Consider the following 15,827-nt stretch of genomic DNA (forward strand, 5'->3'; position numbering starts at 1 on the left):
GCTACATTCAGATCATTGCTAAATAATATTCTCCATTCAGAGCAAGAGTGCACTTTCACAACCTGACTGACTGACTGAGCTGTGAGGACATACTGTAGAAATAAAAATGGTAACCACCAGAGTACAAAAATGTGTCTTACAAGTAACAACCTCTGAGACACAAAGAATAATCAATACTGTAGGTCTGTGTTGTTTTTGTAAAAAAAAAACTCCAAAGAAAGCATCAAGAACTGCATGATCAAAAGCAAAACAGATGCACATCCACAAGTGTGATTCCATGATGTGATTTAATAGCTCCAAATGAACCATCTTGGCTCTAGTGTCTTTCAACACTTCCGTTCTGGGCAAATAACGGTTGACTTGACGCACGCAGTCTTCCCAAAAAGTACATTTAAATATGAATGTGTCATAAAAGTTGATATTCAATTCTTCCGAGGAACCGTTATGACATCAGCGTGACTAGACCAGACAGGGTACGTTGGTTGTATGACTGAGACACATTGTCCTGCTGCCTTGGGGGGGCGTTAGTACACAAGCTAGCAACTGCCTGGCAGACGACTGGAGATAGAGAAGGAATCACTTCTCACAGAATAGTCTGCATGCTTCACCAGCCCACAGTGTAGAATAAGTGGCATTTTCCCCTTCTCCACCCCAGCCTTTCCCATCGCTCTAAGGACTGGCCACTTCTACATCATCATCTAATGGGTGAATGGGACTCTCATAATGCCACATACATATACACACATGCATGAAAACAAACACACACACACACAGAGACACAGACACACACACACAGCTACACACACACACACACAATACCACAGACACCACAACCAGAATATACACGTGTGTGGTAATTATGGTGATCCCTTACAGTTATGCAAATCTCCATGTGGCACTGGAGCTGTTTACAGTAGAGGGTGAAAGCAGTGAAAGTAAGGGCAAGATATCTAGGTCACCAGCCTGATAGGTCACTGTGTATTATCTTGTCCCATTTTCAACAATGATTGGTCAAGTGAGCAACAACGATTGGTCAGACGACAGTTGAAATCACTGAGATGATAGAAACATGCACAGAAAGGTTGAAAAATGACCAGAACATCAAAGGACAACAATATAATCACTTGTTTTCCTCCGTTTTCACCGTAGTGTCCCTTTAAGACAGCTGCGAGAGTGGGTCTCTCTGGGTCACATAACTGTAAAGCAATGGTAACAAACTGATCTTGCAATTAGATAAAGTATAATCCATGGTTGAATGAACACAATGAGGAACACCAGGGCAGGGTACACAAACAACAATCAACAATAGGAGATACACACACGTTTTGGCGCTCTCAGAATGAATGCAGATGCCATACGGTAGGTCAGGGAGTTGTTATCTACTTGAGGAGATTAACAGTAGTCTGCTCAGACTGAATAAACATAACTAGAAAGTGTGTCACAGCTAGAAGAGCACCACTACACAGACAATAAAAGCATTAGTCATTCATTGTTAGTCGTTAGCACAGTATTAATTGGACTGAGAAATTAAAGTGCCGCGTTTGTGTGTGTGTGTGTGTTTGGGTGTGTGTCTGTGTGTGTGTGTGTGTTTGGGTGTGTGTGTTTGGGTGTGTGTGTCTGGAAAGCGAATGTGGCGAGTGTTTGGTTGTGTGCATGCGTGTGTTGAAGGGGGGCACTGGGTACACTATGAATTAATGAAGCTTGTCTGACAACGGGACAGAGTGGGGGGAAGTAGGATAAGACATGGGTGGGAATGTTTTTGCAGTAATACAATTGTTTGGCTTGATTATTAACGTCTCCAATACATGACCTATGCAACAAGAAAATCTCCAGGGAATATTATAATGACATTGTGCTTAATTTTGAGAAAATGGGGTAGCCTAGATATTGGTGTCAACACATTAAACGAAATAAAAATGTGATTTGCACAATTACATTTTGAGAAATCGTATCAAGCGTGACATTCCTCATGTGAAATAACAGCAAACACATTATTTGATTTCGATCAACTGACCAAATCTACTCCAATACCAAACTTGAATTATGTGCGTATAGGCTCTTCACACAACGGCATTACATTTGGGCCAATGTTCTGCTGTGCTCTCTCTCTCGGTCTCTCTCTCTCTCTCTCTCTCTCTCTCTCTCTCTCTCTCTCTCTCTCTCTCTCTCTCTCTCTCTCTCTCGTTATAACGGAAACAAGGATTTGTGGAAAACCTTCAGTGAAGTTAAATAAAATTATTGTCAAGCGCACAGACGCACACACATTTGGGGCGCTGTAAAGTGTGCCTCGGGTTGAATATCATTTCATAAACAGCCATAACCTACAAATGAACAAGTGATGCCATCGCAAGTCTAACATTGTTGACAACTGTCTCACTGACCAGCCACACAGATGCTCAGACTGATGTACAGGGCTGTATGTAGCTTTGGGACACATCATCGGAAGTCTGTGTATTGATTGGACCAATGAACAGACTCCCGATATTGTGTCCCAAAGCTAGGCTACACCTGTTCTGAGTAATTTACCACATTTCTGTATCACACAAGAAGTAACTTAAATACTGTTACTGGGTCCATTTCTAGGCTATCCAACATGTCATTTAATTGGGTCCGGCAATTTAATGAACAAAATGATGAGTTTTTTGATAGCCTAAAGACAACATCCATCCTACGTTTGCACGCATAAACTACTGAAGTGAACGACAGCGGCATCCGACTCCCATCCTGCCTTTGGGATGTTATGGCATAAAAACCTTTTTTACTTAACTAACCTGCAGTGTATTGTGCGCAATACAATGGATGCGCTCTCTCTCTCTTCCAGGTTCTTGCAGTAGATTGCTATTTTCCCCCTGTGCGTATTTGTCGTTGCAACCCGCGTCCGTCTGTTGAGATTCCACTTGCCTCTGCTGCTTGACTGGTCCTCTCCTCCTCTCTCTCTCTCTCTCCTACGGGTTCACAAGATAGCGCGCGAGCCGCGGCACTGTTCAAGCGCGCACACTGCAGCGCCGCTGCCGACGGATGGGGGTGGCCTCGAGCGCTGAACCGTTTTGCCAAAATAGGTTTCCAAATTCCAAATAGGTCCCCTGTTTCTGTCAACGTCACAGATGGAGAACAGCTGTAAGGGGTAAAGGATCATGCAAGCTAAAATAATTGTCCATGCTGTGTTTAATAAATGATTCCTTGTTGCTATTGTATTAATCATCTTCTTGAAATGAGAGGGGTGTCTTGGAGGTGTGTTTCCTGACCAATTCCGCGTTTGGGTAATGATGTTTGTCCCCCATGAGACACTGTAGACGCGGAAACCTATTTCACTTCCTCAAAATAACTAGAATGAATCGAAGATAACTCAAGAAATCTGTAATTAATTTTAAAGTTTTTGCCGAGGATGTTGTAGTTGGGCAATTTTACATCTAACTAAGGTGTTTGGTGAAGTATTTCTCAAGTAAAAAAATTCACAACATGTTGTCTTATGTAAACAAAGTAGGAGCTGCTGGGCAGGTCTGTCTCACTGTCTATGCTATTAGATAGAGAGCAATCACAGCAGCTGTTCACCCCAAATTGACATTATCAAATCAAAACCCAAACTTCATTTACCCGTTGGGGTGCACAGATTTTCCAAACTCCGCTTTAGACTAGATTGAATATGACCAAAATTATCCTACTACTTTGTAGTACATTTTGACACTAGAATAACTGTTTCTGACTCGAATAGATGCCACATATGTCGTTTTCAAAGGGATTCTTTGCTTTTTAAAGGCAGACACTCTTTAAGCCTAACATTTCAGGAAGCTATACACAGTGTAGCAATGCTGCCATTTTTATACTGCTGGCTGGTGGCAATAATGTAATTACTTCAAACACTGCAGATTTTTAAATAATTGTTTGATGCAAATGCATCCTAATCAGCTACCAATAGATTTTTTTGAATATACAACTGTCCTGTAGGCTACCTGTAGGACATTTCCTCTCAATTCAATCTGGAGCGAGTCAGTGAATCACCCAGGCATGGCCTCTCAGTGCGTGTTGATGTTCCAACATATGCATTATCTCTGGTTTAGCACAAGAAGCCATCGGCAGCCTGCCATGATGAAACCAAAGATTTAGAAGGATTCATTCTAATTCTATGGATGGAACCAACCACATCATGCTAGACAGGCACTCTACTGGAAATGGTCACTGTCTACATGCAAGCTACTGTGGTGTAACGCTACTCTGTTAGGGAGGGGTTAAATGAGCCTGATTTGGCAAAAAGACAACACCCTTAATTTTGCTTCTAACTACCACACATTGCGCACACCCGCAAGCTGTTTTACTGTGAGCTAGCCAAATTTAGATTTTTGGTTATGTTGAGAACTGGAGCATGTAATAATAAATAAATAATTACTTATAACAAAAAGTGGCAAAAAGACAACACTTCCCTTTCATTTTGGGATGTATCCACCACATACAAGCTGTCTTGCTGTGAGTTAGCCACACTTTTTATATGTCGAGATCTGCAATATTTTTTAAATTATAATTTTGGAATGTAATACTAAAATAAGGATGACAAAATGATAACAATAGTGACATTTGCCCTTTCTCTATCTCCAAGCTATTAGCTCTGAGTCAGACTTTCAATGGAGGTTAATTAAACAGATATTATCATTTGGAAAAGGAACATAAGTAACTGATCCAAAATTAGAGAAATACAGCCAGATTAATATCAGAATACATGGGAAATATTCTCTATGCGCCACTTGTCTTCGAACCATCCCACTGCTATTCTGATTTGGATACAGAAAAGCATTATTGTCCCAATATAGGGCAATCTGATATGCTATTGTATGAAAAACAATAAAGAAAACACAGATAAGCAATAAAAATCACAATGAATACATACCATACACTATTCATAAAGTGTAGCAGTCAGTGTCTCCAGTCCTCCTCTCCTGTACCCTGCAGTCCTGTTCAGTTGTAAGGGACCAGGGAAATTACTAGCCTATAATTAAGGCCTACTGTTATTACAAAACGAAGTCATTCTCTTTCTATGGACTTGAATGGGATGGTCGATCTAGTAACTATATTTCTATGTATTCAGTCCTCTCCTCCTATACACTGCAGTCCTTGTGCTCTTTATGAGTAGTAAGGGACCTGGGGACTCCTGCTATATGTCCCATAAAAATATAATTTACTATTACTATCATTAGTACTATTTCTATTGACTTGAATGGGGATGCCCATTCTAGTAATTCTATTTCTGTTTTTAGTCCTGCTCCTATACCCTGCAGCCCTGCTCATTATCTTTTGTAAGGGACTTGGGGACCGCCCGGCCCATATCCGCCCAGTGCCACATTAGAAAATACTGTAATTATCCTCCCCTCCTCTCCTCTCAGACTGCCTGCGGATACGTCTGTGGATCATCTCAATCCAAAAAATATTCACTTAATTTCCTCCTAGATGCAAATTATCTGGAAAATACTCAAAGGAGTATTACTGTATGAGTTCATGTATAGAGTATCGGTAGCTATAGGGATGTATGGCACTCTAGCATGAGCCTACCTGACCTCATTGTTGAAATAGAAAGATAGGTGAAACAAAGTAGGTCCTGTTCATGTCTCGCCCTGGGCTCCAACCAGAGACCTTCTGAAGAACATCGCTTCATATTCAAGCACCATCAATAACACAGACTCAGAAAAGCCCAGAAACATAGAAACGTACCTTACTCATAATGAATCTGGTGCATGCAAGCTGAGAGAGTGCAGGCTTCATCACCAGGCAGGAGCCAGGTCTATTTTCCTGAATGAGTCAGTGTTTACCTGTCTTATCACAACAACAAGCTAGAGAGAGATGAACTCGCACAGAACCATCGTTGCCAAGGAAGCCGACCATGAAATAACCTGTCTGGCATTCTGATGAATGTGATCCTATGTGAATGATGATTATATAACTACATCAAAACCACAGATCACTGGGCGGAACTGAAGCCCAAACACACATCAAAACACAAGTATAATGTCGGTGCACTGATATTATACTGTATACTCACAGGAGTTAACTTGAGAGTTTTGACATTAACCTCAACAGGAAAGGTGGTGGATCCACCGCCCTACTGCTTAATGCCAAAACTGTAGACAGATACCGCCCTTCTTTAGGCTTCTGAAAATAATAATAATAATATGCCATTTAGCAGACGCTTTTATCCAAAGCGACTTACAGTCATGTGTGCATACATTTTTAGGTATGGGTGGTCCCGGGGATCGAACCCACTACCCTGGCGTTACAAGCGCCACGCTCTACCAATTGAGCTACAGAGGACCACAAAGGTATAGAAGGGCCTATAGTCCCATATATTTAGTGTTGCTAATTGTTCCGTCATTGTCAAGCCGTACAACATACAGTATACAGATTCCTATGGGACCTATGATGGTGTATATAAATATCAATGTCTGTGTATGGGACTAGGCTGAGAGAGAAGGCAGAAATAGCCTACTGTATGAGCGCCATCCTCTATCTAAACAACTCATCCCCCCTATCCACTATTCACTTCAAAACCAATTAAGAGCTAATGAGCGAGGATATTTACTTCGGCTGAATCCCAGGGATAATTGAGTGCCAGTGACACCCCAAGCGTAAAAACAACATTACATAAGTGTTCAGATGGAAGAACACAGCGTCTGTCAAAATCCAAATCTAAATGCACATCAAGCTGTGTTCTCAAAACCAATATAAAAATGGCGAGTACCATGGGTATGGTAGTGTAATTCTATTTCAATGAAGGCACCACCTGCCGTTACTGTCTGGCACGTCTGTAGCTGTTATCTTCATGAGTGATTATTTCTAAACCCAATTACGGTCCTAGAGGAAAGGTAATGACTACAGCAACTGTAGCAGAGCTGATGGTGTGTAGAGCAATCTAGTTGTAACTTATAGATTTCTCATCATATTTAATGATTTTAATACATTATGGGGTGGGGGTGGTGTGTTCTGACTCACGTATGGACTTCGCTATGCCTCCATGCGTGTAAGCAGGTGCTGTAGAGGAGAGCTGTGGCCACCCAGTGTTTATGCTCTAGGGATGGGGGGAATGTGATCCATCACAGGGTAGCAGGTACCTCTGTCTCGGTTACCCAGGTGTCTGAGCGTCTGAACAGAGCCTTGCACAGTCATCTCATCCCACCTACATCACACACACACATGTCTCATATCACCTTCTCCTTCTGGTTGCATACATGACACAGCTGGGTTAGGAAAACACCTTCACACACGTACGCACACACACACACACAGGCAACAGTTGGCGGCTTCTCATGTGTGTCGATAGTTATATAAGTATGAATATATAACTATAAATCCTCCATAAGCTCAGTGGAATCCCAGTAAATTGAACACCCAGGGTGAAAGCTTAGGCATCACCATTTACAGTGTATCTACATTGCAGTGGAATTTATAAGTGGTTGTGAATGTGCGTGTGTGTGTGCACGTGGTGTATCGCCCATGAGAAAACGTGGTTAAAACAAAACACTAACAACAACACAACAAGGACATACCCTTCCTTCTTGATGAGTTGTCTGTGAATTGAAAAAACACCAGTTCATCATACTGGCCCCCCCGTGGGAAACGAACCCACAACCCTGGCGTTGCAAGCGCCATGCTCTACCAACTGAGCTACAGGGGACTACAGTAGGAATCAGTAGGAGATATGGAGAATGAAACAAAACTCAAGTCAATATCTGCGTCCATTTTACCTTCGGTCCCACAGGAGTGATGAAGACATCATTATTATTATCAACCTGACTACAAAGTTATCAACCTGGGACCATATTTATCATGCGTCACAGAGTAGGAGTGCTGATCTAGGATCAGTTTAGCCTTTTTGATCATAATGAATAAGATTATATGGATCAAGAAGACCTGATCCTAGATCTGTGCATTTTTTAAAGCATCATTACCTAGAAACATTGCTGTAATAGAGACTGAGAAGTAGCAGCAGCAGCAGCAGTAGCAGTGCAGTAAGCAGCAGTCTATCATATATTATAATACAGTCCCTCTGCTACAACTGCATAACTAAACTAACAGTATAAGGCCACACCAGGGCAGAGTGTCAGTATAGGACAGGGAAACAGTACTTCAAGGGAGCTAGGACAGGGATAAAAGAGGCATTGGAAAACAGACCTGAAATCATTCAAATACTTTGAGCGTTTGTTTTAGCCTGCCTGGAGTGCCAGGAGGGCGGGGTTTGTCAGACTATTCTGTTGGTTCCATTGCATCAGGCAAGCTAGGTCAAGCACAGCTAAAGTATGCGAAATAGTGTTGGAAAACGGCATATTGGGGATGGGAAAGTGCTCATGATAACCTGTTATTAGTGGCTCTATAACTTTAGCTATCAGCATCGCTCATGCAGATAAATGATAAAAGCATCTAAATTACTCTGAGCAAAAGTAAATCTAAAAATCTGAACAAAAACACCATGGATTAAAATCTCCTCTAAAGCTAAAATAATACAGTATCGCAAGACTTAATTGTCGTTCATTCGGGAGCATTTTCAATCTTAATGCATTTTCAAACTATACCGAACAAAAATATGAACGCAAAGTGTTGGTCCCATGTTCATGAGCTGAAATTAAAGATCCCAGAAATCTTCCATATGCACAAAAAGCGTTTTTGTTTCAGATTTTGTGTACAAATTGTTTTACATCCCTGTTAGTGAGTATTTCTCCTTTGCCAAGATAATCCATCCACCTGACAGGTGTGGCATATCAAGAAGCTGATTAAACAGCATGATCATTACACAGGTGTACCTTGTGCTGGGGACAATCAATGTTTTTTTTACACAACACAATACCACAGATGTCTCAAGTTTTGAGAGAGCGTGCAATTGGCATGCTGACTGCAGGAATGTCAACCAGAGCTGTTGCCAGATAATTTAATGTTAATTTCTCTACCTTAAGCTGCCTCCAACGTCATTTTAGAGAATTTATCAGTACATCCTCACAACCGCAGACCACATGTAACCACACCAACCCAGGACCTCCACATCCGGCTTCTTCACCTGCGGGATCGTCTGAACACCAGCCACCCGGACAGCTGATGAAACTGTGGGTTTACACAACCGAAGAATTTCTGCACAAACTGTCAGAAACCGTCTCAGGGAAGCTCATCTGCGTGCTCGTCATCCTCACCAGGGTCTTGACCTGACTGCATGGTATGGGTAGGTATAAGCTAAGGACAACAAACACAATTGCATTTTATCGATGACAATTTGAATGCACAGAGATAAAGTGTTGAGATAATGAGGCCCATTGTCGTGCCATTCATTCGCCTCCACCACCTTATGTTTCAGCATGATAATGCACGGCCCCCCATGTCACAATGATCTGTACACAATTCCTAGAAGCTGTCCCTGTTTTTCCATGGCCTGCATACTCACCAGACATGTCACCCATTGAGCATGTTTGGGATGCTCTGGATCGATGTGTACGGCAGCATGTTCCAGTTCCCACTAATATCCAGCAACTACGCACAGCCATTGAAGAGGAGTGGGACAACATTCCACAGGCCACAATCAACAGCCTGATCAACTCTATACGAAGGAGCATGATGCAAATGGTGGTCACACCAGATAATGACTGGGTTTCTGATCCACACCCCTACTTTTTTTTAAAGATATCTGTGACCAACAGATGCATATCTATATTCCCAGTCATGTAAAATCCATAGACTAGGGCCTAATTCAATTGTTTCAATTTACTGATTTCCTTATATGAACTGTAACTCAGTAAAATCTTTGAAATTGTTGCATGTTGCGTTTATATTTTCCAAAATAGTAAAACACATAGTCAAGTCATTATTCTAATGTTGCATTCTTAAAATCACACAGAGGAGTGAACATTTAGCTGCTTATACAGTTGAAGTCGGAAGTTTACATACGCTAAGGTTGGAGTCATTTAAACTCGTTTTTCAACCACTCCACAAATTTGTTGTTAACAAACTACAGTTTTGGCAAGTCGGTTAGGACATCTACTTTGTGCATGACACAAGTAATTTGTCCAAGAATTGTTTACAGACAGATTATTTCACATATAATTCACTGTATCACAATTCCAGTTGGTCAGAAGTTTGCATACACTAACTTGACTGTGCCTTTAAACAGCTTGGAAATTCAAAAAAATGATGTTATGGCTTTAGAAGCTTCTGATATGTTATGTTATGGCTATAAACACCATGGGACCACGCAGCTGTCATACTGCTCAGGAAGGAGACGCGTTCTGTCTCCTAGAGATGAACATACTTTGGTGCGAAAAGTGCAAATCAATCCCAGAACAACAGCAAAGGACATTGTGAAGATGCTGGAGGAAACAGGTACAAAAGTATCTATATCTACAGTAAAACGAGTCCTATATTGACATAACCTGAAAGGCCGCTCAGCAAGGAAGAAGCCACTGCTCCAAAACCGCCATAAAAAAAGCCAGACTACGGTTTGCAACTGCACATGGGGACAAAGATTGTACTTTTTGGTCTGGTGAAACAAAAATAGAACTCAGTTACACCAGCTCTGTCAGGAGGAATGGGCCAGAATTCACCTAACTTATTGTGGGAAGCTTGTGGAAGGCTACCCGAAACGTTTGACCCAAGTTAAACTATTTAAAGGCAATGCTACCAAATACTAATTGAGTGTATGTAAACTTCTGACCCACTGGGAATGTGATGAAATAAATAAAAGCTGAAATAAATCATTCTCTCTACTATTATTCTGACATTTCACATTCTTAAAATAAAGTGGTGATCCTAACTGACCTAAGACAGGGCATTTTTACTAGGATTAAATGTCAGGAAGTGTGAAAAACTGAGTTTAAATGTATTTGGCTTAGGTGTATGTGAACTTCCGACTTCAACTGTACATCCTTATAAGATACATAATCTATATATCCTGATTAGACCTCTGTGCTTTAAAGCAGCTGTATGTGCGAGCTAGCCAGGTCAGTGGCTAAAATGTTTCTCTAAATATCATGGTACTTTTTTAAATAAATGATTTATACAGTACATTGCCTTGCAAAAGTATTCACCCCTTGGCGTTTTTTATATATTGTTGCATTACAACCTGTAATTTAAATTGATTTTTATTTGGATTTCATGTAATAGACATACACAAAATAGTCCAAATTGGTGAAGTGAATTGAAAAAAATCACAAAGTGGTGCGTGCATATGTATTCACCCCCTTTGCTATGAAGCCCCTAAATAAGATCCGGTGCAACCAATTACCTTCAGAAGTCACATAATTAGTTAAATAAAGTTGACCTGTGTGCAATCTAAGTGTCACATGATCTGTCACATGATCTCAGTATATATACACCTGTTCTGAAAGGCCCCAGAGTCTGCAACACCAGTAAGCAAGGGGCACCACCAAGCAAGCGGCACCATGAAGACCAAGGAGCTCTCCAAACAGGTCAGGGACAAAGTTGTGGAGAAGTACAGATCAGGGTTGGGTTATAAAAAAATATCCGAAACTTAGAACATCCCACAGAGCACCATTAAATCCATTATTAAAAAATGGAAAGAATATGGCACCAACAAACCTGCCAAGAGAGGGCCACCCACCAAAACACACGGACCAGGCAAGAAGGGCATTAATCAGAGAGGCAACAAAGAGACCAAAGATAACCTTGAAGGAGCTGCAAAGCTCCACAGCGGAGATTGGAGTATCTGTCCATAGGACCACTTTAAGCCATAAACTCCACAGAGCTGGGTTTTATGGAAGAGTGGCCAGAAAAAAGCCATTGCTTAAAGAAAAGAATAAGCAAACACGTTTGGTGTTTGCCAAAAGGCATGTGGGAGACTCCCCAAACATATGGAAGAAGGTACTCTGGTCAGATGAGACTAAAATTTAGCTTTTTGGCCATCAAGGAAAATGCTATGTCTGGCGCAAACCCAACACCTCTCATCACCCTGAGAACACCATCCCCACAGTGAAGCATGGTGGGGGCAGCATCATCAAAAAAATTTAAAATATTTCATCGGCAGGGACTGAGAAACTGGTCAGAATTGAAGGAATGATGGATGGCGCTAAATACAGGGATTCTTGAGGGAAACCTGTTTCAGTCTTCCAGAGATTTGAGACTGGGACAGAGGTTCACCTTCCAGCAGGACAATGACCCTAAGCATACTGCTAAAGCAACACTTGAGTGGTTTAAGGGGAAAACATTTAAATGTCTTGGAATGGCCTAGTCAAAGCCCAGACCTCAATCCAATTGATTGGAACGGAACCCGTCCAACTTGAAGGAGCTGGAGCAGTTTTGCCTTGAAGAATGGGCAAAAATCCCAGTGGCTAGATGTGCCAAGCTTATAGAGACATACACCAAGAGACTTGCAGCTGTAATTGCTGCAAAAGGTGGCTCTACAAAGTATTGACTTTGGGGGGGTGAATAGTTATGCACGCTCAAGTTTTCTGTTTTTTTGTCTTATTTCTTGTTTGTGACACAATAAAAAATATTTTGCATCTTCAAAGTGGTAGGCCTGTTGTTTAAATCAAATGATACAAACCCCCCAAAAATCAACTTTCATTCCAGGTTGTAAGGCAACAAAATAGGAAAAATGCCAAGGGGGGTGAATACTTTCGCAAGCCACTGTATATGTCCAAAATTACACCCTGATGTATGTACCAATATCACCACCAACAATAAAACGATCAAATCAAGGATCACTAGCTGCATTGATGTTAAAAAGTGCAAGATACAGAAATGTCAAATGACCACCCATTATAAGGACGGCATGGTGGACCACTGGAGACATAGAAGGGTGGGGGGGTTATAGTGAGGCCACACTTATGTATGTGTATTCAAAGGCCCACAAACACACACATGCACGCACATACAAACACACCACATTGGACATTGATTGACATACAGTATACACATTCAACCCCACATAACAAACAAACACCTAATAGTCACAATATGTGTAAACAGTCTGAAGTCAAAAGAGTTTGAGAGAGTCAAGAGCTCAAGCTAGTCAAACCAATTCTGTCAGCAACATTGACAGGATCGCATGCTTTCAGATGGGCTAACATTTAGGGGTAAGGATCTGTGAACAGTGCCAGAAGCAGGGTTATTCAGGGTGCAGATGTATGAGAGAGTGTTGTTTCTCACTGGTGTGTGTGTGTGTGTGTGTGTGTGTGTGTGTGTGTGTGTGTGTGTGTGTGTGTGTGTGTGTGTGTGTGTGTGTGTGTGTGTGTGTGTGTGTGTGTGTGTGTGTGTGTGTGTGTGTGTGTGTGTGTGTGTGTGTGTGTGTGTGTGCATGTTAGGGGAGGGTTGTTTCTAAGAGTATATTAATTAATGGATGTGTTACAATGGCGTGTCTGGAGAGGTAAAAACAGCAAGACGTAGTAATAATATACTAGATGTGCCTGAAGGAGCGGGTCCAATAAATAACAGCAGCTGTTTGTGTCAACGTTCCCAGAGAAATGTGAGTGAGGTTGAGGTGAGTCTTAGTTCAGGAGCTAAGACACGGGTTCCATTATAGCTCCAACACGATTCTCAAACTACACATCTGGAGGCTGTTATTATCACTATATCTAATGGTCACATCAGTTCTCACTACTTTTCTCAATAAGATCTGAACAAATTAAGTCAGTGGTTACAGTTTAACAAGCCTGACGGAGGCCAACAGCCCAGTAAATACTTCAACAGCTGTTTGTGTCACCTTTAATTTCCCACAGAGAAGTGAGTGAGGTGAGTCTTAGTTCAGGAGCTAAAACATGTTCCATTATAGTACGTAATAACTGCATGATTGAGTTTGACTCTGTTCAATACACTTTTAAGATAACATATCTGGATCCTGTGTGCGCTGTGTTTTCAGGGTTCAACCAATGCTCGGTATAATAGAATTATTACCACAAGCTCGCTAAGATGATGGAAGAGGCAGTGTTTTTTAGTGTTGAATTTTTCAGTGACCTCATTACAATACACACTCCACCCTAAAGATACGTGATCAATTCCAGTATGCACATTATGGCGTGCTCCTACATTTATTATTGTACATTTTAGATGAGGTCTGCTGTGCTGCTGCTGCTCTGCGTGGTGTTCCTGTAGTTTGGGATTCATCTCCTCTCCCCTCCTCCCCGTCCTTCTCTTATCAGACAGGTTATTTATACCCACCAGATTGACATGCTTAAAACCCAGATTTCCTATTTTCCTTCTCAAAAACACTCTGCTACCACCACAGCACTCACTGTGACCTCCTCATCCGCTCTCAGTGTGTCAGATGGTGTAGCCTTCAGTCTGTGTTGATGTGTACACAGATAAGGAAGGTTTTGAGTGGTTGTTTACTGTTGCAGGCAGACGGTTAATTTACAACGACTGCCAAGTAGATCTGAAGCCATCCAGGAGCTGTGTGTATGCATGTTTTACTCTAACCACCGACTTCATTCCATCCTTGAGCAAATGTGGTGAGAATCAAAGCGATCATTAGAACATAGTTACACTGGGGGTGTATTGCTGAGGTGATGTCGAAATGTCAGGCAGGTCACCCGTTATACAAGTCAGTATTTGACGTCCATCCATGTCTGAGGACATCGGAAGATGACGTGGAAACCGGCCACTAGGGGCAACAGTGAGCGTTTTTACCTTCAAGTAGGTTTCGGTTTTGCTAGGGCGTTGTGGACGGGGATGGCGGATGGGCGTAAGCATCTGGTTGGAAAGGTTGCATGTTCGAATCCAGTGATAGAAAGTTATTTTTAATATTTCTGTTTTTAGCCTATCCTAAACCTTAACCCTTTCCTTAACTATTCAGAGTTAATGCCTAACCTTAAGAATTCGTAGTTAATGCCTACACTTAACCCCTAACCTTAAAGATTCGTAGTTAATGCCTAAACTTAACCTTAAACACTTTGACATTTGAAATTTGGAACAACTTTGAAATTTGACGTTTGAGAAACATGAATGTCTAATTCTGACATGAGACTGTGAGAGCTAGTTGGAAATGTACTAAAGGATGTCCAAACATAGGCTGCTCTCAGAAATGTAACATGCTTTTTAGTCCAGGACTAGGCTTAATCTGTGCCTAGGAAACTGGACCAAAAAGTACAAGGGCCCAGACAGATGTCAAGTTACCCTCTGTGTCGGTGGCAGAGGTGATGACATTGGTGAGCTTGGTCTTGAGGCTGGTGTAGGTGGTGTTGTTCTTGCTGGCCGTCTCCACGTGACCCGTACCCAGGGATACCACACACTGCACAGGCGTGTTGGGCCATAGGCACTTAAATTCATGGATAGCTAACCCTGTGGGGTTGTTGATGAGGAGACCTCCATCCTGGACAGAGGAAGAAACAAAGGGAGGGAAGATAGAGAGAGAGGGGTAGAGGGAGAGAGAGAGAGAGAGAGAGAGAGAGAGAGAGAGAGAGAGAGAGAGAGAGAGAGAGAGAGAGAGAGAGAGAGAGAGAGAGAGAGAGAGAGAGAGAGAGAGAGAGAGAGAGAGAGAGAAAGTAAGAAAGGCAAAACATCAAAACGTACAATTAATCAAGAACATCTGCCAAAAACAAAACGGAACAGATCACTACTGTAGTTGTGGTACAGCTTGTCGTTTTTAGACACAGAGGATATAGCTCCAGCTACACTGTTGTTGCTTTTCCTCTTACATGTTCATTGTGACTGATTGGCTTTGATATCAAGCAGCCACCCAGGAGCAATTTGGTGAAGATCCATAGTCTACCCAGGGCAATGGGGGAATAAGTAGGGACGAAGGCTGAGGGAGGGGGGTGTTGCATAGGCATGAGGCTGGGGGGCCCGAGGGGGGCTGGAGGGGTTGCTGGCTACAGGATCAAACACTGAGTGGCCAGTCCTCATTAGGGAGGCCAGGC

The 15,827-nt window shown here is 42.0% G+C and overlaps 1 protein-coding gene across 1 annotated transcript in view; it reads right to left on the reverse strand.

Moving 5' to 3' along the window:
* Nucleotides 1–2,953, reverse strand: part of LOC121577054 (neuronal cell adhesion molecule) — a 127,090-nt gene extending 124,137 nt beyond the window's left edge. The window contains 1 exon segment of the mRNA XM_041890769.2: nucleotides 2,772–2,953. The gene's annotated coding sequence lies outside the window, so the exon portion shown is untranslated.
* Nucleotides 2,954–15,827: the final 12,874 nt, after the last annotated feature.

Source organism: Coregonus clupeaformis, chromosome 11 (assembly GCF_020615455.1).
Source record: "Coregonus clupeaformis isolate EN_2021a chromosome 11, ASM2061545v1, whole genome shotgun sequence".
Classification (NCBI taxonomy): domain Eukaryota; kingdom Metazoa; phylum Chordata; class Actinopteri; order Salmoniformes; family Salmonidae; genus Coregonus; species Coregonus clupeaformis.